Genomic DNA, 22,753 nt, shown 5'->3' on the forward strand with positions numbered 1-22,753 from the left:
GATGGTTAATAACCCATTTTTAAGATGTTAGCCAAATGTAAAGCAAATAATGATCAAAGTTGGTTCACGGATAGCCATAATTATATAATTACAAGTTTTTAACAATCACATGTATTTATTTAGTGTTGAACTATGTGAAGAGAATGGTTGAAGAAATAATGTTGTCTACTACTGTAGCTTTATTCTGCTGTACAAAGAATAACCTGGTAAGAGTAATAACACGGCAATGTCTTAATCCTCATACATTTATCACTTCTTTCATCACAACTTTGAAGGACAATTTACTTCATCAAGAATAAAACAGCCAATGTAAATTTAAACTCGCAAATCTGATTTACAAATATGTGTATTAATCAAATTCAATCTTCCAGTAATTTAACTTCCCAACTGTGGTCACATGCAAGTTATCGTACAATTTATATTCAAGAAAACAAATTCACAATCAGTTTTGACTATATGCAAATCCTGATGTTTTGCATCCCTATTATTGAAAATAAATGGCTCAATGAATTGCAAAATCTTTTGTGAATTAATTAGAATTTAATTTATGTTGTTTAAAAAAAATGTGGTGTTTTACATTCCGTCAGCGCGGCAAGTCGCACTATGTCAATCACTTGTGCTGATGAGAAACGGCAACTGACTTTTAAAAGAAATCAGAAGTTGAAATAGGAATAGTTGAATAGGGCCAGTGATAACCTCAAGAATTGCAATGCAGTAACAAAGGGTAAAAGGGTTAATTTAAATGGGTTGAATGTTTAGGTGTGGGTTGTTTGCAAAGGTCTGTGAAATATGTGGTGTTGAATTGGTAAAGACTCCCACTGTGCCAACATTATCGGTGTTGATTTGGAGACATCATGTCTAAACACTTCAATCACTCCATGTTTGTTCATCTCAGTGAGTAGGAGGAGAAGAGTTGGCGAATAATGGCACAGCATACATTAAGGTGAAGATTAAGACTGTACTCCAACGCTAAGATCACGGAGAGAGAGAGAGAGCAGACTTGCCCAGATTGATTAACTGGAAAGACATATTTTGTTTTAATGACCTTAATAGACCTTTCACTAATGATGTGGCAGGGAGATAGTCCAGAGGAAATACCTATACGTGAACCACATCCAGTATGAACAAATCAAGAAGAACGGTTTCTGGAGATCTCAGCCAATATAACAGATCTTACGTTCTAGAACTCCATTGAAATAATTATTTTCTTTGATCTCATTTACCATGTTTTCATTGGCACATAAAAAAAAAAAGACTTACTCAAGCCTGTTTGGGTTTTGAGTGTATACGATTCAAGTCAAAACAAAACGGGATGCTCCATAATCAGAATTTGACTCTAAAATTAGACATTTATTGTGGTAATTCTAAAATTAACCTATAATTCTCTACTGTCTAAGTAAAAATTAAACCCTAAAAACCAAATGCATTAAATGTAATGCAAAAAATGACATGTAACAGTCTTATTCTATCACTAGAAGTTTTTTAAGTTTTAACTTTAAATGAGCGTATTAAATGTATATATTTTTTTTTTAATATGTATGCAAATAACCTTATTATAACCATATCTTTTTTAGCACAAAAGATTAAGAAGCAAGATATGTGTGCCAATAGAAAGCATGCACTTAAAAGGCCCATCATTTCAGCTGTGACACAGAATCAGTTCAAGTCAGTTCCCTGGTCACAGAATAACTATTTTCTTGCATTAAAACATTCTGAATTCTCAAAGACTTTTTGACAGAATAATCCAGGGCAAAGATTAATCTGTGTCTAGGCAACCAGGACGTTTCAAGTTTAGAGTCCTTGAGCCCTGAAAATCACCTAGCCAGAGAATATTCTGATGTTGATTTGCCTCTATTGAAAATGGAATCCGAACCATCCAGACATCCTATTATTATGGTGTAATAGTGAGCATTCGCCGTGTTTCCTGGGAAATGACAAAGACAGGGCTTTGGAATATTTCCAAATTGAAGGATCTGACTCATACTTTATCTCTTTCTAAATATCCCTAAATATAATTTATGGTGCATTAATTGCATTTTCTAAAATCATGGCTTCTTATAAGTTAATAATCAACCATGGAAGACCCAAGCATTATCCCTCATGAGCTGCATGTTATATGAGCTGCATTTCACCCAGTGCAAAGCTGCAAGAAGAAAAGTGACAACGAAAAAAAGGTTAATTGCTCTCCTGACCACAAAAAGGCTTAAAGGCTTAAATACTGCCATACTAAAAAAAATGCCACCAATACCCAATACAATACAAAAAACGAAATATAAATAAATAATGACAAATAATTAAAAGTTAACGAACAGAATCAAATATTACTCTGTCTTCCGGCTGCTACATGTGAATCCCAAAAGCGTAATTATGATCACAGAAGGGGGTGAAAGGAAGGAAAGAACAAAAGAAATCATCACGTAAACAGCAAACACATTTAAAAACGAAAAGAATGGGAAACGGACAAAGAGAGGAGTCCATGCGTTCCGAACAGAATACTTCTGTTTTAAAGTGACTGTTTTACTTCTGCATTCTGTGCTAAAGACTCACTGCCTACTGGTTTTTTTTTTTTTTAAGAAACGATAAACAGTTTAAACAGTAGTTTGCTACACGGTCATCACAAACTCAGTTCAAGTGTCCACTTTTCCCCATAGAAAAAAATAGTTATAAGCTTTGCCTTTTATTATTGACTACCTTGAGCTTTGACATGAAAGACAGCTGAAAATTATTTTTATCATTTTATATTTATAAATCAATTTTACACTGTCCACAATGTCCACAATAGCTGCATACATCGTAACATACATCGTCTAATTTTATATCTAGCATTACAAGCTTTCTGAACACGCTTTAGTATCAGTGCTCGTCTCTTTTCTGCTGTTTTACCTCGTTAGTAAACCATACATCACAAACAACTGCAGCACAGTTTGAATCTCCTCCATACTTATTATAAAGTGGCGCTCAAAACTGATTACTGTCCGCCGCAGACTGGGAGGAGCAGTTGCACACAGTTTATAATCTTCCCAGTACTTTAGACTGCGGTGTAAACGCAGAAAGCAACCGGTATGGGGCAAAAAAAAGATCCTGGGACAAATTGTTCAGGGTAATGCGGCTATGGATGATCATGCATAAAAGCATTTCTACAGTGGTAATGGTAAATTAAAGCTTTTGTCTTTGCATGATGCTGCATCATCACCACTAGGTATCAGTATGTGCTCAAGATCACTGCGGCCATTATGGCCAGCGCAAAATTAAAACAACAAATAACTTAGTGTTGTCAAAAGTAATGAGCTTTTCCGCAGTACCGTTGTGTATTTGTTTGAGTGCTCTGTTGAGTGTGCCAAAGGATTCTATTTACAATCCGTTTTTTTTTTTTTTAAGTGTTGAGCATTAGCAATGTAGCCAGTTACAGCCATATCTGTTGAACACATAACCGCAACTGTCAATCAGAGTCATTCAAGTTAGTCAGAAACCACTCAATACAGCTCAAAATGCCAGAGCTTTTCACACTTGCGAATACCTAACGCAATTGACACTGTTCTCACGCTCTTACGCCACACACAGTGAAAAATTGTGAAGCAAAGAGGACACTGACACCGACAAACAAGACAGAGCAGGTTACTTTTGATATGAAACAAAGTCCCAGTTTTTTTAAATTCTGTCAATTTTATTACAAAATTCAGACAATACAGTTGTGGCGCTCTTAAATTTGATATGAAAGATCGCTGTAGTGCCTCAGTTCAAACGGCACGTGAACCGATCATCTCTTCCTCTTTACTACTAGTTAATAGTAAATAAACACGAATGAACATCAGAAGGTACGTTGAAGACAGCAGCAATTATAATTTTGTCAGAACCTCTAGTAAATTACGTTATTTCGTTTAGTTGTCTGTTCAGAATTGTGATCTCTGTTTGACAAAAAAATCATTGTGATTCTCAATTAATCCAGAATCGTGCAGCTCTGCAGCATAGACAGCTTTACTGATTAAAACAGGAGTTTTTGCAAGGGTGAGATCCCACTGAACAGAAGTCATTGACAGCGTTGGTGATTATAAAGGGAGCGCTCTACTTAATTATTATTTGCATGAATAATTAACAGAGTCAGACAGTGTGGCACCCCTAACCGCAAAACAAGTGAAAAGCAGTTACTAAAGCAGCTTTTAAAGAAGTGTTCATCTAAGACCAATTACAGACTAAAGGAAGCCCCCCTATAAACAACAAGCCCTCAGGAGGTCAATCATTGTGTCAGCTTGATTGACAACCCTGATTGATTGCTTTTGTGTCAATGTGGCCACTTGTCTTAGAAAACCTCAAGAGATTAAAAAACATTACAGATGAATTCTGAAGCCACTTTGCTTTTCACTTTGCTATCATTCAATGCTGTATTTACAGTAACTTTAAATTAAATCATAGCTTTTATTTATTGAGCTAACTATAAATTCAGAGTCCACAACCACTTCGTATAAAAGTAAATCAGCTTAGAGACTGTTGGGTGGGAGTCACAATGCTCCTGGATCACGTCTGGATTACATTTGTCAGAAGAACACTTAATAAGAGGGATTATAAACCAGCAATCCAGAGTGCTAATGGGGATTGTGTCAGAGTTACTGCCTCAGCGCCACCATAAGCGACAGATTAGTACAACCAGGTTCAACCATTCAATGTGCAAGTCCAAACTCATTAAACAGTGTCTGGAGAAAGCTAGACAATGAAAAACCTCCTTAATGTATTTGTACACTGCACTACTGTTTAATCAAAAAGTCCAACCAAAGTGAATCAAAAGTTCTATTAAGCAATTCACCTTTGGCTAAGCCCCGCCCCCCTTAGTTACTGTTGCTACCTCCGACAACTTCATCTGCGCTCTGGTTTGGTATCAACATGGCTTATGCTGTGACGGCTCTTCCTGCTGGAATTTTATCAAACTTTTATAAAGCAGCAAATAAAGTGTCCGATAGAAGTAGGCAAAAGTGTCTGCAGTGTGCGTTTGAAGGCTTTATTCAAGACATACGGTGAAACGCAAGCAGCAACAAGGCATCCAAATACAGGCAAAAGCATAACGGTCACAGTCAAAAAATGAACCACCGAAAATCCTAATCGAGACTGAGGCTGTGACTAACAATATCAGGAGAAACACAATTCATACAAAGCTGGGTAGGTCTCTATTCACTTCTATAATCGTTATTATTTACAAAGCAAACGGACTACGCGAGTATAAAGTTGTATTTATTAGCAGCGTGTGCTAGCGTATCAACAATTAGGGCAGAGAACCGAAATCATAACCTAAACCAGCATAAAACTGTGTAACTAGTATAACTTCACAGTAAGGTTAAAAGGTAAATGTATCTTAGAGCAAAGGTGAGCTTGTTGATCTTGAGGGGTTTCGCTGACTGTGAGGACGTCCACACAGTTTAATCCAAAGACGACACTTGTCAGTTTTTAACTTCGGTTTTGGGAAGGGGAAAAAACGGACACCCCCTCCAACCTCTCTGGGAAACGCGTATCTGTTTTACAAATGCCCCAGGCACAACGTTTAACCATATTTTTTATAAAACGACGACGTAATAGCCTGCCGAGACCAAAAATATGAGCCTCCTGCGTTGAAGTCAATGGAGCGCCGTGAAAAAGTTTCGGACCCTCTGTGGGAGCTCGTTCTTGGCTGCCCTGTGATTGGTCAATCTACATTCTAGGGCGTGGCTTAGCCAAAGGCAAATTAAAAACAGAGATGACGATCTCAGAAGACTAAATTATATCAATACATCAAAAAGAAAATCTAGTCTCGTATCAATGAGCAGCCTGTTCAGACCAGTGAACTACAGCATATTCTGGGGAATCGCTTACATGGGGGGGATTGAAAAGAAAACAGGCTTGTGATCAATGTGCTTGTTTCCATGTGCAATGATCCATTATAAATGATAAAGAGAAATACCAATATAAAATGTTAGAGAAAGCACTGCAGGGTAGCATCGAAAGTTCGAAACCAAAGGTGGATCTGTCCAAACCGGTGGTCCAGATGCTTTGGATATTTAAAGGGGTGGTATAATGCCCCTTTTTACAATATGTAAAATAAGTTTCTGCTGTCCCCAGTGAAGTTTTAGCTCAAAATACCCCACAGATCATTTTTTACAGCATGTTAACCCTCTAGAGTCTAAGGTGTTTTTGGGGCCCTTGGGATGTTTTGAAATGCCCTGATATTTGTATTTTTTTCAGTTGCTTATAAACATATTAATGGCAAAGGTGTAATTACACTCTATTTAGCACGAACATGGCTATCATAATATGTGAGCAACATATATGTACATGTTTGCATTTTTGAGAGAATATTATTTATGCGTGGTTATTCAAAAAACTCAAACTTAAATTGTCTGATATAAGACCACAAACGACCAACTTCACATATTCCCACAATACTTTTGACTAATGGATCTTGTCGGCTAGAGTATTTACTTCAAAATGATCTGAAAATCATCCGGGCTAATCGTTCACATTAAACAATAGATTGATTTAAATTTTGTAAGACACTTTTTGTTTGGAAAGGCAATATGCAGGTGGGCGTGAATGATCCAACAAGGTCATGAATAATGTCCTCATTCACACCTGAGAGACAAAGACCTGCTAATGCTGCAGTGCATACTAATGAGCCTTAGGTGTCACTGTGGCTACAAGAAAAAATGCAAAGACAACACACACACATATATACATACATATATACATACATACATATATATACCGGTATATATATATATATATATATATATACATATATATTACTACAGAATTGGTTCAGAGTTGGAAACATCTTGAAAAAAAGTGTATTTTTCCACAAACTGTATGCTTGCAAATTGTATAATATCCAAGGTAAACATTTCTAGTAATTGTGCAGTTAATTCTCATTCGTATTTTCAGAAAGTTTTGGATTATGTAGGCTATCCTCTCCCCAAATTTGTCACTAATAAAACACAAAAATAATTTATAGAGAAGGCTTATATTGACCTTTTAAGATTTTGTTTGCACCTTGTAAATTAGGTTTTGATGTGGCAGTAAAAGCTTTATAAATAATCTATCCAAAACGAAATTTTGTCTTTCATATTTCGTCTGTAACATATGGTCTTTTATAATATATATTAGGGCATAAATGTTAATTTGCAGTTTAATATGTTGCTTATACAAATACATTTTATTTCAACGTATTCAGTCGATTTTTACTCATCTCAGTAGGCAATATAGATAGTTTGCTAAAAGCGAAACTCGCGCGAGCTGTAGTAAACAACATGCATATGTGCCGTGCATTCATTCAAACACAGAAACGCGATTCAAATTTAAACAGTCTTTTGCGGTTTACAGACACCATTTCATATCGCGATTAGAACAAAGCACTTACTGATGATCTGCAGCTGGATCCGTTGTTCGGCTACTCCAGCACGTTTGAGGTAAAATTTCCAGAATTATCACGATATTATTATTCCTCACAGCGAGCGTGTTGTCCAGCTGTTGTGGGCGTTGACTGGTTTGCATGTGTTGCTTCAGATCATCTGCGTTTGAATAGCGCGCGCTCTCGATGGGCGTGTCACATTAACGGAGTAATGAGGTGGCAGAAAGATAATGAGCACAGCTGATCTCTCGCTCTTTTTATATAGATTACATAAACAGAGAATATTTGTTTTAGTTTTGAATTAGATAATTTAAAACTACACACTTAAATGATTATAGAGATATATAGCTCATGTCTGAGTGAATAGTATTCGCTGAGATTTGTTTAAATTTAGAAACGTGCTTCAGAAAAAAAGTTCACGGAGACGGAGAGGCATAAAGCACTCCCTGTTTACTTTCTTTATTTTACAAAAGCACAATGTTTTATTTCGATTGTAAGTGGACACATAAAAAAGTAGACATTTAACAGCTTATTTTCTCATATTTCTTAAGGCTGTATGACCAAAACTGACTGAGTATTTTAGGTCTATTTTGCTGCTATGTAAAAAAAAACGAGCAAAACGCGCCCGCGCGTTTGCCGACCCCAGGGGGTTAAAATTGTCAATTTTTGAGGGTCAGTAAAAACGTGCTGTTCCGTGTGTGTGTCCCCCTTTAAATACAAATGAGCTGCTGCTCCTGACACAGAGGGCGGAGCTTCAAGAGCTTGTGTGTTAGCAGCTCCGATTACCTCACACAGACAAGCACTAAAATGTCAGAAACTGTTCTGCATTTATGCTTAAACTGGAGTCGGACAATGATGGAGAGACTCAAGAAGAGGTGACAACATGTAGAATGCAACAGGACGTTTCTGAATGGTTAGTTGATGAATTTTTGTTGCTGATGTGGAGTTAACTATCTTCAATTAGCATATTCTGTCATGATAATCTATAAAATCGCTCATGTGGGAACTGTTGTAAGATGCCTACTGAGTGACATGCTTTTTCATTTGTGTTACGTAAAGTATTGCATGTGAAAAGATGGATGCGACAGCTTGAGTAGACTCCCAAATGTGCTCTACTATAACAACTCTACCTCACACTGCATGTTCCCGGGGGGGGGGGGGTTATGTAAATTTTAGGGTTTGTGTTGTGATGTCACTAACCCGGGAGAAATGTTGTGTAGTCCCAACCAGCCGTTTGTTGTAGTCCTTAAAAAACGATTTCTTTAAAAGGAAATATCTTCCTTTGCTTTGAACTTAGACGTTGTAAATTTGCAGATGTTGTTTAGGCTCAAACAGCAACATTACACACTAACTAAAGTTAGAAAAGTGAAATCATAATCAACCACCCCTTTAACAGATGTATCTGACCATTAAAGCACACCAGGTACTATAGTGAGTGATAGACTACAAACCCACCAACATTTTCATATAGCCTTCAGGCTAGATATCAGCACCAGTATTAACAGCCCGAGGCAACATTCAGTATAGATAGATCGAGTGTGTTTATTTCCGTAATTCTGTCAACCACCCAAACACTGCTCTGGACGAGGTTTTGTAAACATAATTAGCCCCGTATTTTTGCAAATGCCTTTAAAGCATGACAGAAATCTAATCGCATTCCCAAGGAGAGGACATGCAGTCCAGCACATCAGAGTTTGCTTGAGGCACCGCATTCAGCCATTTGACATCGGGGAGGTGTGGGAAGACTTAGACTACAGGAGCCAAGAAGGGCCAAACACACACTGCTACCATGGAATACCAATGAAATGTGTTCACTTTTTGATTTATTGCACATCAATGTGACCGTGGATGGCCTTGTTACACCTTGATTAGCTTAATCCATTAATTTACTTCATTCAGCCAGAAGACTTTCATGAAGGATACCGGTAATTGAATTCTACTAACATAATCATTAAATCAACACAATAAGTTAATCAGTAATATTTTGATCTTAAAATAATTTTAGCCCTGTGGAGTTGACAAGATTTTTGACTCCCCTCTAGACAAATAAAAAACAATCAGGACACCTAACTCTGACCAGGTGTGATGTACTTTCTTCTAGAGGTGTATCTTTTAATAACCTTAGCAGGCTGATGAAGCATACACCCGTTACTAAATCATTTTAAAATGATGGTTGCCTAATGATAACAAGTTAATGAGGCGTGACTGACAAGTGGAAAGACAAGGTTCGTTTGTTCTTCCTGTGTTACGCCTAACTCTGCTTCTGAAACATTTACAGACCGAACAGGTAGACAGATGCGTTGATGGATAGATATTTGTCACAATATTATATTGATTTTGCATGTGTCAGTCAAATCTAACACAGGGACTCACATGGCTGTGAAAGCATATTGTGAGTGTGAGAGAGAAAGTGACAGACCGGGAAGAGCGTATGTTGAGGCATGAGACTGAGGAGGAGGGACAGGGAAAGTACAATGAAAGAGAAAGAATGAGGAGAAATAGACTCCGAAAGACAGGTCGGCCTAATTTTTCATGGATCACTTCACTTTTTAGAAGGTGTTTTAAATCCTTTCATATAAGGGCATTGCACACTCCACGGCATCTCTCTTCGCTTCTTCCTTTAATCTGATCCTCTAGCTATAGCCTAGTTCTCTCACGCAGACATAGACACACACAATCTGAAACTCTTTTCCCAAAGACAGGAATGGACACTATGTTCTTTGCTGCTGTTTCCACACTGTAAAGGGCCGAACAGCACAGATAAGACCCAATACATTAAACATGAGGCGCTCTTATCACTATTTGACATGAGCATACTGTCTGTCCGTGGACAACAGTGAGTTAAAAGCACTGGCCGAGTCAAAATGCATAAAACATTTTGTGCGCAATTGTTATTGGCCTTTGCATTATTGAATGAAAGGATTTTCTACAAAACAATGTCAAAAGTAATTGCCTTACATAAATAATGCCAGGCATCTATATTATATTTAGGACGGACTGGGGCTAGTTCGTCACACTGGGGGATTTTTCCATAAATGTCATAGGGAAAGTTGCCAAATGTTTTTATATGCATTTTTTTACAATTTATTGATTACACATTATGTAGGGAAAAACAATGGTTTAATGTTTGTGTATGTTACCCTTTACACAGTTTTGAGCAACAAAATTGTAAAATATATATATATTACAATTTTGTAGCTCAATATATATATGTGTGTGTGTGTATATGATAGATAGTAGTGTTGCACGGTGTACCGATACTTCAAAAGTATCGCGATACTCGGAAATTAAAAACGTCACGATACCTAAATTTATCAGTATCGATACTTAAAAAAAAAAAAAAAAGCCTGTGTTTTTTTTCCCCTGACGCACGCACTGCAGCTGTCACAGTGCATGACAAACCTGGATCCTCAATAGCACCACACAGCTGGCGGAATATCTCCTGCGCGGTGGTTTGACCACGCATTGGAATCACAGCGAGTAACTCCTCGATCACTTCAAAATTGTCGTCAACACCACGGACATATACTGCGAGCTGCGCGGTATCAGTGTTATCTGTGCTCTCATCAAGAGCGACTGAGTATGCACAAAAACATTTGGCTTTCTCACGCAGTTGATCATATATGTTTTCTGACAGGTCAGAAATGTGCTCTGCCACTGTGTTAGCTGAAAGGCTGATGTTGCTAAACTGACCCTTCTTTTCTGGACAGACTTTACTTGTAGCTAGTAAAAGGCACTTTTTGATGAACTCGCCATCCTTGAACGGCTTACCGGCTTTCGCAATCATTTCACTCACCACGTAGCTATATTCGACTGCTGCTTCATTCTCTTTCTTTGCTTTCTTGAATAAATCTTGTTGCCCCAATAGACATTTTTTAAGATTGGCGACCCGGTTCTTTCTCTCATCTCCCTGGTATTTTATATACTCCTCAGCATGTCTAGTTGAGTAATGACGTCTGATGTTGTATTCCTTGTACACCGCAACTTTCTCTGTGCATATGAGACACGTAGGGGTGCCCCTGTGCTCGACAAAAAAAATATTCCGTCTCCCACTTTTCCTGAAATTGCCTGTGCTCGTCGGCAACCTTTCTCTTCACGGCACGTTTTGAGAGAGACATGGCTGGAACTGGGTGATGGCATATATTTTCCGTTCGCGGTTGGCTATGACAACTATTGTCAACAAACGCCCCGGGAAGCTGTGACGAGACTATCTATGATAGCCCATAAGTGATAAAAAAAACGCGCCGCACACAACGACTCAGCAAAAAAAAAAGTGCGCTTCAGAACAACGCACGGGCCGCACTAATATTAAACTTTGTCAAATAGGGGGCCACAAAATATCATCAATATGTTTAATATAATTGTTGTTCATATGTTTAATATAATTGTTGTTCATATGTTTAATATAATTGTTGTTAATATGTTTAATATAATTGTTGTTCATATGTTCATTTATTAGTGTGTTATATGATAAGAATGTTGTCCTGGTTTTAAAATAAAGCATTTGAAAAAATAAAACACATTTGAGAGACTGTTTAGGAGTGTTTACCCTTTTTAGGAAAAGTATCGAAAAAGTATCGAAATCGCAATACTTGACTTGGTATCGGTATTGAAACAATAATTTTGGTATCGTGACAACACTAATAGATAGATAGATAGATAGATAGATAGATAGATAGATAGATAGATAGATAGATAGATAGATAGATAGATAGATAGATAGGTGTGTGTGTGTGTGTGTGTGTGTGTGTGTGTGTGTGTGTGTGTGTGTGTGTGTGTGTGTGTGTGTGTGTGTGTGTGTGTGTGTGTGTGTGTGTGTGTGTGTTAGATAGCCAAGACTTACAAGACAATGTATGCCTATACATATGCATAGGCTAATGACTGTATGCATACAACATAAAGGCTGGACTGACTTTTCGAATAGACTTACAGAAATAAGGCTACTTTACAAATGCTACAGTAAAAAAAAAAGTTATCCAGTAAAATAGTGAGGATCAAAGTCATAAACAAATATTCATAGAACATGAATCACATGAAGTTCAATATATTTACCTTATATGTAATGCAAAATGGCGCACTATAAGTGTTGAGAGTGCAGACTGACTGTCCTCCATAAAGGGAGTATGCATTGACCGACATCTCATTATGACAGTACATTCCTTCACTGCACCCCCGCCCTCCGTTTCCATCAGCTTCATCTTCTAAATAAGCTCGCGACCCTGTACGTACGCCAAGGCGCGTGCGAACTTTCACAGCATTTAAGGGAGGTTTCAGAGCTATTATAGTTATCCCGTTCACGCTTACGGATTTCCAGAAACAAACAAATCATGTGCGGATGGAAACGTCTGGCACGAGTTATAACACATCACTCATCACGTCTCCCCCGCCGCGACATCGTACATCAACAGTTGCGCGTGCCCTGGTCACAAGGCAAATAACAATAAAGCGAACAAAATGTCAAAACAATTCCACTAGGTTAAAAGATTTAAAATAACGAAATAAGCGCCGTGCATCAATCAAATTCTTAAATGGTTTTGCACAGTGTTGGGCAAACTCAGAGATATTACTATTTGAATAACTACTTATTTTTTTATATACATTTGAAATATTTGAGGGGGGGGAAACACCACAGTGCAGTGATGGTGTCAGAATGTTACACTTATAGCCAGGCTAACTATATTCGTATTTAAAGTACCAATGCACTTCAAAGAATTGAATGTAATGCAATGGTTCTTTTTGCTAATTTCAGTGCTTTCGTGTAGGCTACTGTTTAAACACTCGTTCGTTTGGAAAATGTATTTACCTGCAGTAGAGAGTCGTTGACGTGTGCACTGCAGGTGTAAATATCGCTGTAGGCAAATATCTGATTTATTTAGCAGTCACGTTCTTCTGTGTTCAATAAAGTACTGTCAATGAGAAACCGCTCCAAACGGTTCAATGCGCGAGTGAGCCGTTCAAATGATTCAGACCGATTTTGGAAACCAGTTTGATTGATTCTTTGAAAAGAACCGACTCCAACGATTCATTCGCGAATAGGGCATCGCTAGTCTTGATTCCAAACAGCCGACAGCAAACAGATAATATTTGATTCGTGTAATATTTCCAGCGAAACATTTTAGTTTGTCAACGCAACCCGCTACTTAATCAAGAAAATATTTTTTTAACTGAAAAGCTTCGTGATTTAAAAACTATCGAGGCTACGTCGCACTACTGAGAAATGCAAATAGCTTGCAATAGATGCTACGGTTCACCACTGTTTTTGTAAATGAGACAAAAAGCCAAATCAAATTCAATATATTTGTTATATAATAAAATGTATTCAATAAGTTGCAAGAATACATTTTAACAATGAATTAAATTCGATTTTACAAATATAAGTTTACAGAAACAATTCTGAAACTACAAAATACAATAGCTTTACTATAGTATTAATATGCTTTACTATGTATGCATTTCAAATTGATTAATACAATACGCTACTAATTTAATGTGATTCTTGACGTTATTAACACTGCTTACCTTACTAGCTGGAGTTCACTGAAAGGTAAAGATGCTCAGTGGAAATAACTTGTTCTTGTCAGTCCTCTGCTTTTTGGTAGATCCACTAAAAGCGCATGGCTCCTCTCCAGAAATGCACGGCTTGTCCTCGGTCGTCCGGATATTTGTGTATCGGTTCCCCGTATCGCTCTGGTCACTAATTGCCAGGCCACTGGATCTCCCAGAGCGCACGAGAGGAAGGCTTCTCCCGGCGCGTGAGCGTGATTGGCTAGAGTGTCAGTGACGCACCAGCAGGTGGCAGAGCGTTCGTTTATAAGAGCCATTCAAACCGCACCTAACTGCACAGAACTGGTGAAGAGGATTGTCTGCAAGAAAGACAATACAAGTTATGATAAAAGTTGTCTTGAAAAAAAAAAATAGGCTACATTCCTTACTAACACTTGCTCTACAGCATTTAGCCTATAGGGGACACAATATTTTTCAGATTAGGATTATTGTTTGAAGGTCAATTTTTGCCTAATTAAGTAAAATCAATTTAAATTTCACTTGTTATTGCACTCAAGAAAAAAAAAACAATTTCACAAATACTGACCTCTGTGGGGCATGTTATCACGCCGTATGAGGTTCAAATGGAACCTGGCATTAAATAGACTTTTCAGCAAACTTTTTATTAGAAATGAGTTATGAAATACAGAATGATTAATAAAACAGCATGTAAACAACATGTAAAAATGGAAATTACTTAATATTGTGTACAATTATTTTTTGGCCAACAAGTATTAGCTGTATTAGCTATAACAGATAACATTTAAAATGTGTGACAACTTGCCCCAACCTGACATTTATGAAAAGTACTTTAGTCCCGAGAAAAGAAGATGGTCATTAACGATAGATTTAAACCAGTGTTATTCTAACATATTAAATATTATAATTCATATCTGTTACTTTTTATCTTTTAAATGTTTTTTTAATATATTTTAATCATATAGCTTTTATTTTTTCAAGCCAATAATTCCAATAATGCATATACATTCCAATAATTATGCTAATTATATCTAAGGCTACTGTATACATTTTTTTATTAAATTTTTTCAGTTCTGACAAATAATAACTTATTATCCTGCATGCTTAAAGAATAGTTGTAATATATTGTCTTAATGATGCCCAATTAAACAAATATTTGTTATGGTCAGAGGCAGAGCATGTTAAAGATCATAACATATGGACCCCAACAGTGTAAGTAGTCTACAATATAGTGTTTACACAAATGTGCGGCAGGCTTACCCATAATTTAATGCAAATAAATACTCCAAGAAGGAAATTGAATGCAAACAAGAGCTTATAGAGAAGGTAATGACTTACTGTGGTTAGTGTACTATGAGTTATTATTGTTTGATGTGATCTACTGCAACACCATACAAATATGTTAGTCTAAACTCCCAAATAAAGACCATACAGGAGCTGTAACTGGATTATATATCTGGATTTATTGTTTTGTTCACTGTATATTTTCCATCTTAAAAGGCACACTATGTAACATTTGGCCATCTAGCGTTTAAAAACAAAACTACATGCATTGTGCTTTGGCTTTTTACGAGCTGTGCCGATGAATATGAACCTTCACAATAGATAATGCTTTACAATTAACTTTTTAGAGAGCTACAGTACCTATGGCAATTTAGCCTATCTGTTCAATAATACTATATTCACCTGTTGAGTAATGAAAACGCCATCCACGTGTCACTCTTACAACATTTCTAATCTCTCCAATCTCGACAATTCCGAAAAGCCAAGCTAATGTTGACTCTCGTTTTATTACGAGCTCTGTCACGCTCTCTTTTTGCCAGCAAACTCTCCTCTGTTAAGCGTTTTTTTTTTTTAAACGGGTGATTCTCTGGAGGTTTTAGATTTAGCTCCTTCATCTCAACCTTTCTCGCTCATTGTGACAACTGCCACTCACACACAATGATGAGACCAACACGGGCGAGTAACAAATGTACGCAATTTTCCACGGAAACCATCCCGACAGGTCTAAAATATAAACATTTATTATAGGCTTTCCATAGTGAAGGGTAAGAGAAAGAAAATTACATTTTGGAAGAAGGATTGATGATATGCTGCGTAGTTATTTAACTTTAGTTAATTTTAAACAAAAAAAGTTGCATAGTGTACCTTTAAGAATTTACTATTTTATACATGATCCATTTGTCATTTGTGAGTCAGTGATATTGAACAAAACTGTCCAAGGCACAATGTTTTTATTCATTTCAGAAAGAGAAGGTCTGGAAAGTGAAGGGGACGCTCTGCTGCTTAGATAAAGATTCAAAGTCAATTCCACTGTCTACAATCCTAATGATTATTCACCTCAGGGAGAAAGTCAAAGAAAGATATAGAGGAAAAAGATATGTGAGCAACAATGTGGATAAAAACGAGGAAGAAACACTGGGATTATTAATGTGAAAATAAAGTGGAAAGGAAAAGAACCAAACATTGAAAAGTCAGACTATGACAACTGTATTTCAAATGTCCTCTCTCTTTACCTGACTAGCTCTTTGGGAGTAATTATGTCAGAATATGGTTTCTTTACAGGAAATTAAATGTCTTTTCACCTGCAGAGTATTAGCTTGGCAAACACTGTTGTCATATATTACTTCGTGTCACTTTAAGTACATATCAATAAACTTGTTTCCCAGACAACTTAACCACTACCAGACCGTCTCCACATGGAGAGAATAATCTACATATAGAACAAACCACTTGCCACCTGTGCCCATAGAACACAGATGCACAATAAATATAGTTTGCAATTAATAGGCCATATATCATTGCGTCTAACTCAATACATCAGGAGTAGCCCGTGAGGTGCATGCCCAAATGGCACACTCCGGACTTGTGGACTTCCTCAGAGTCCACACTTTGGTGACGTCATGTAGTGCAGACCTATAGGGCCCTTGGCGCGAGTCCATGAGGGCGCATTGAGAGGTATTTTTGGGACAGACGATCGCCACGACGAAAATAACGGTCTGGTTGTTGTTGGACAGGAGAAATCACAATTTTGCGCTCCGACGTCTTATCAACTACACAGCCTGCTCTTACAGTTCTATATTTTGATATTGTGTATGCCACCTGGGCATTAGACAATAGATACATCATGCTTATTTAAATTATACAGATGTACATAATAATACATAATGTTCCATTTGAACTAAGATTACAATTTTAACACATAATGAAAATGTGCATAAGTTTCAGATGAATTTACAGGTTTCAATATTCATACAACATATGGCTCAGTAAAGCCCTGACATTTATTTAATGAATCATAATGCGATCGTATTATTCAACTCACTATTATTATTTTTGAGACATCAACCACTGGTCGATGACCATAATGTTTGTATAAACTGTAGGTAACAACTGGTAAAATGTACACCTAGGTCATAAAAAACATAATATTTTCTTCTCAGCCATGTTAACAATTGTCCGTGAGCGAAATCTCCTCCTATCCGTTGTCTGATTGGCCTTTCGCAAGGATTCCTGGGTAGTTAAAGTGTGTGAAGCCTGCATCCATGCGGGCTTCGCGGAAGACGCTGAAAGGGGGCGCTGCTGAGCACACTTCAGAGCATTAAAATGCTGAATGGGACAGCCTACGGACTCGTAGACTCAGCGAGCACGCACAATTCAAGTCCACGAGAGACCGAAAGTCCACATGAAGTGCACCATTTGGGACTGGGCCTTAGTGGGAACTAACTGCTGTAGAAAGCTTCACTTCCTGGCACTTCTACTTAATTGGCTTCTGTATTACTCATACATAATTCCTTCTGCCCGTCCGCTCACTCTAGTTCTTTCCCCCTTGCTTTTTAGTGTTTCTGTATGTCACTAGCAGTGCCAAGGTCACGCATTTGATTCCTAGGGAAGACACATATTGAAAAATGTGTACCGGTAGCTTGAATACCCTGCCGCTTAAACAAAAGAGTCTATCAAATGCATACATGCAATAGTTTGGGTACAGTACATGACTATTTAAATAGTCAATAATCACACATAATCAAATAATTTAATACTGTGCTATGTTATACAGTCTCCTTAAAAATAATTAATAATGTTTCATTATTTGTTAAATTACTGCCCTTGAATCGAAAATGATCAATCATAGAAGGGTAGAAGCCACTGACCTATACCAGTAAATCTTACAGTTAAGTCATACGCCTTGTGTATATGGCAGTGAATAGAATTTCTCCAAAATGAATGATGAAAGGGCTCTGCTTTGATCTGCAGTTATTTTACTTGCAATAATTTTCTCTCTCTCTCTCTCTCTCTCTCTCTCTCTCTCTCAGTGTGAAGAATTGTAGAAGCTTTATTATACCTTAAGAAAAGGAAAGTTGCTCCTTGAACTTGGGTTGCATCAGAGTACAGCAGAAAAGTTGCTTGATGAAGAGCTCTGACTCACTGGGGAAATAATCAGAATGATTAATGACTAGAATCTCACACACTCACAGAAATGATAGAAATGCTATTAGAATGAGGCATCACTCCTCTGGTCACTTGGTGTAGAGGTTTGTTGGAGCCATCCTGCCTGATTTCGGTAGTCTGACGACCTCACTGGACAAGCTGTTTACAAGCAGTGTCCCACACTCACATTGTGATGTCCTACTAACATCATCCTCTTACAATGTCCATTTGCCTGGCTCTCTGTCATGCCTCCTACAAGCCATTTCTGACCTTAATGTCAATAGTTTAATCAACAATAATTTGATTTGGAAAACCTTTTTTTATCATGAATTAATGAATTAAAATGTGCAACTGTGCATTATCACTTGCAGCTGTAAGAAACATCTCTACAGCAAAGAAAAAATGTACAGTAATTAGCTTTTCTATCTGTGACTTTCTGGACATTGAGTGCAGATATCTGGGTCAATTAGATTATTCAGATCAATGAGATATATCTTAGTGCAATCATCTTTCTCACCCTCAACAAATTCATACCACTGCTGTATAATTATTCTAATAAAATATATATTTTTCCATCAAATTTCTGCATCTGTTAAAATATCTGTAATTTAAAAACAAAATATTCACATTCAGTTTTTAGTTTGTAGTCTTTCACATCTGGCTAAACCAACCGAAATATTGATGACTTCTATTGAACTTCCCCCCTAACTTCTATTGAACTCCTCACACTAAATTACTCTTTACCTTCAAATGCATAGTGTGTTTTAATACAATCTGAATTGGAGGCCATTAAACCTTTCTTTAATGCAGTAGCCCATTAAGACCACTTGTGTCTGAAGTACAGTCATAATAATCCCGAAGAACACGAGAGATGGATGATTTTGTCATTTTCATGTGAGGAAATTCTCAGTGGTTATTGCATATGTGTGACATCTGCTCAACAGATGTTTGATAGAGTCATTTCCATTTTCAGCACTCACCTACAGCATGAACAAGCACATGCACACAAACATGAAGACATGCATATATATGTGGACACACAAACACAGGCATAACCAAGTCCTTATAATTACCTGCTTCATGTCAGAGTCTCTCTAGAATATCAAGGAGATTCAGTTGCTTCTGCAGAGACTCGCTACAGTGGACTATGGGTAATGATCCTGCTCCTCGTGCACTGGCCTTTTGAGACTGTGAGGAATCAAACTCACAGATCACATTCACCTTTTGCAGCCGATTCAACTCCCCTTCACGTGTGCATTCAAGAAATCCAATTATAATGAAAATGGGTGAATGGTTGAAATGGGAAAATATTTGCATGTTTTAATTTAAAGGGATCAATTTGCTCCACATCTTGAAAGAGGAAAAAGTGAATTCACATTAACTTCAAAAATATCTCTGCGGCGTGTGCCATTTATCTGCCTCAATGGATTCTGGGAAGGACATCCAGGCAGGATCATGCAGAAGGAAGCTGAAGAGCTCGTTTGGACAGAAGACTTTAAAAGCGGAGGACAAGCTGTGAGCAGGAGGATGTTTGTCTGCTTGCATGAATGCGTGTGTGTGTGTGTGTGTGTGTGTGTGTGTGTGTGTGTGTGTGTCTTGTCCTGTCTCACCTTCCTGGGCGCACATCTGGGTTTGTGTGTTGGACTCATATTAGTATTCTGTAAAGGCATTGGGTAACTGCAGAAGCAGGCTAATTCTCTTTGTAATGGAGAATAAGGCATAACTGATGGAGTGGGAGAGGCTTCTGATCTGATTAGTGTCTCAAAGAGCCCCTTGTGCTACCGTAATGATGATGTTTTCGTATGGTCGGAGTCTTCATAAACAGTAGTAATAGATGAGACTGCACCTTGAAAGTATAGAGAGGAAGATCAGTGAAGAAGAGTAGGCCTAGGTCAGTCACAGGTAAAACAAAATCACCATGAAAACAGAAAGTGTTTTTATTAGATTTGGTGTTTGGTAAAACATAAAATATAGACTCATCAATCAGTGTATCCAGATGGAGGGAGACGACCTGGAAAAGTGATCCTGAATAACTCATCCACTTCTTTTATTTGGTGTTGAGAGCTTACTGTATATAATCCTGCTTATTACAAGCTAGGATAATTTCCAAATAAATAAATATGTGGATATGAAATCATTAAGTTCAAATTATTTTACCTGTATAACATTATCTTACAGCTTCCACTGAGGGAAAACATTTTTAATTACAACAAACAAAACAATCGGCTTAGCAACAAGACAATTATACTGCAACAATATTAACTGTCATCTGAGGGAATTTTCACTGACAATCGATAAATGATAACCTATAAAAAAGAAAAAGCGATTCTCATTTCAACAATTTAATGATAGATAGAGCGTTGCCAGTAAAAATAGCAACAGTTCCCGTCCACTTTTTAGCAGCCTATGAACCAAATCAACCAGCAGTTAGTAACTCTTTCCCCATCAGCGTTTTTGAAAAAAAGTTGCCAGCCACCAACTTTATATGTGGGTAAGTTTCGTAAAAAAGCACCAGTTTAAGCAAACAGATGAGAAAATCGCATTTTTGTCGAAGACTAGGCTAACGTTAGCCCTAACTTACATTCAGAATGATGATGATCAATAAATAAACGGAAATAGAATAGATCGATTCCTACTGCTTGTAACGTTACACTCGTCCTGGGTCAACTTTTCATTCAGTAACATTAGGCAGTTTTGATTTATATGCTGTTGATGTTATTTTACATACCTAGCACCTGCTTACATGATTTCGCCATGGATTTCGCTTGTTTCTGCTTCTTCGCTGTTTTGTGTTTTCTGATCCAGAGATTCTGTACTCTTTCAGAAGATGTATCATAGCGCCCCCTACCGTATAACAGTAAAAGAAAAAAACACGGAAAGACGGAAAATGTCGTTGGCGGGCAAAGAGTTTAGAGAATCACAACATTATAAACTTACATTTTTAACGGCCCATAAAACTTGTACATCTGCGGGCCAGTCGTTTAATTATACAGGTTTTATACTGATACAAAGCACAATTTTCTTCCGGGGTGGCCTGCCCCCAAACCCTAGGACCCGAGGTCCACCCACCACAGTTGTACTAAAAATCCTGTGAGAAACACTGGTATTGCTGTGCCAGTGCAGCTTATAGCTTGTTATTAGGATTCATCAGTGGGGTATAGTTCAATTGTTTTAATAAATGACAATTTTTTATAATTTTTTTCATCTGTTAACTCTCACTCATTACATGGCATTAGTTGTTTTAAGGAATATGTAACCCAGGTCATTAACTCAGGTCGCTAATATTAATAATTAGTATTCTTTTATTTATATCACTATAAAATAATAGTAAGAAAAGAAGAACATGAAGTAGAATGTATTTATTTTATTATAAATAATCCAAAACATAGACAAGTTGAACTGAATCCTTATTGGTGAGGTGAAAGGTTAGCTCCGCCCTCTGTTGGGGGTTTTCCAGAAGATCGCGTACAAGCAGAGATGAGTGAGAGAGAGATTGCAAACGACACGAGACACGAGAGATTGCGAACGAGAGTGAGATGAGATGCGATTGAGTGATTTGAGTGACAACAAACTGTTTAGTAATTCAGCAATGGATTGTTAACAAGTTGAAAAGTAGTTTGTAAGATATTAGTTCCCTTAAAAAGTTCACGCTTAGTGTGTGAATCTGAACGCGATTAGAGGAAAAGACACTGACGTGATCTGAACGAAATCTTTTTCTTTGAGAAACTATTTTTCTTTTTGGTTTCTGATTTATATTTCTTCCTTGGTGAGTACCAATTTCTTTATAAGACTTGTGTGTATATAAAGAAGATACTGTTTTTGGAATCTTAATGTGAAAAATACATTTGATTAAGTGGTGATGTAAAAAATGTTTGAAAATGCTTTAAGTGTTTTCTAATAGAATCTGTGAGTGCATATAGTTATGTTTAAATGTTTAAAAGACGTTTTTGTTGAGATTTATATTTTTCTCTATCGTTCTTTGTCAGGTGACGTCACACTCGCGATACACGAAGTGCATTATGGGCGTAACCGCCATTTGTAAGGTATCGATGCTGGGGTATTCTGATGTTGGAGAATTGTGTTTTTCATTCTTTTTTCAAACTAAAACATCCTTAACATGACATTATCATCATCATCATCAATACAGCAAACCTATCTTTGCTATTACTACTGTGTCCTTCGGTGGGAATGTAAATAAATCCTGTACACAGCCGTTTATGAAATGTCCGTGGGCTTTAAGAGATTTATAGTTTTTAAATTGTTCACTGGTATATGCGCTTATACCATAAACAAGATAGTTGACAATGTCCAAGTATGAGGATGAGGAAAACAATTCGCGATCAGCACTCCAACTCACTGCAGTTAGCTTATATATGGATCTATGTTCTGAATGGATGACAATTTCTCCAAATAACGGTACCTGCCATATTTATCGAG

General features: G+C 37.2%; 1 protein-coding gene across 6 annotated transcripts in view; it reads right to left on the bottom strand.

The window, feature by feature from the left end:
- chrm3a (cholinergic receptor, muscarinic 3a) overlaps positions 1 to 21,122 on the bottom strand; it is a 110,104-nt gene extending 88,982 nt beyond the window's left edge. For 2 of the 6 annotated variants that reach the window (XM_079633906.1, XM_079633902.1), the window contains exons 1-5: positions 21,045 to 21,122; positions 19,927 to 20,162; positions 19,390 to 19,504; positions 18,231 to 18,313; positions 13,886 to 14,229 (exon numbers count right to left, since the gene is read on the bottom strand). The gene's annotated coding sequence lies outside the window, so the exon portion shown is untranslated. Of the gene's footprint in view, positions 1 to 13,169; positions 13,305 to 13,885; positions 14,332 to 17,677; positions 17,774 to 18,230; positions 18,314 to 19,389; positions 19,505 to 19,926; positions 20,163 to 21,044 lie in introns of those variants that run through there. The other 4 variants (XM_079633905.1, XM_079633904.1, XR_013800112.1 and 1 more) reach the window with 3 other exon arrangements.
- Between the last annotated feature and the right edge of the window lie 1,631 nt (positions 21,123 to 22,753).

This window comes from Phoxinus phoxinus (genome assembly GCF_949152265.1).
Source record: "Phoxinus phoxinus genome assembly, chromosome: 13".
NCBI lineage: Eukaryota > Metazoa > Chordata > Actinopteri > Cypriniformes > Leuciscidae > Phoxinus > Phoxinus phoxinus.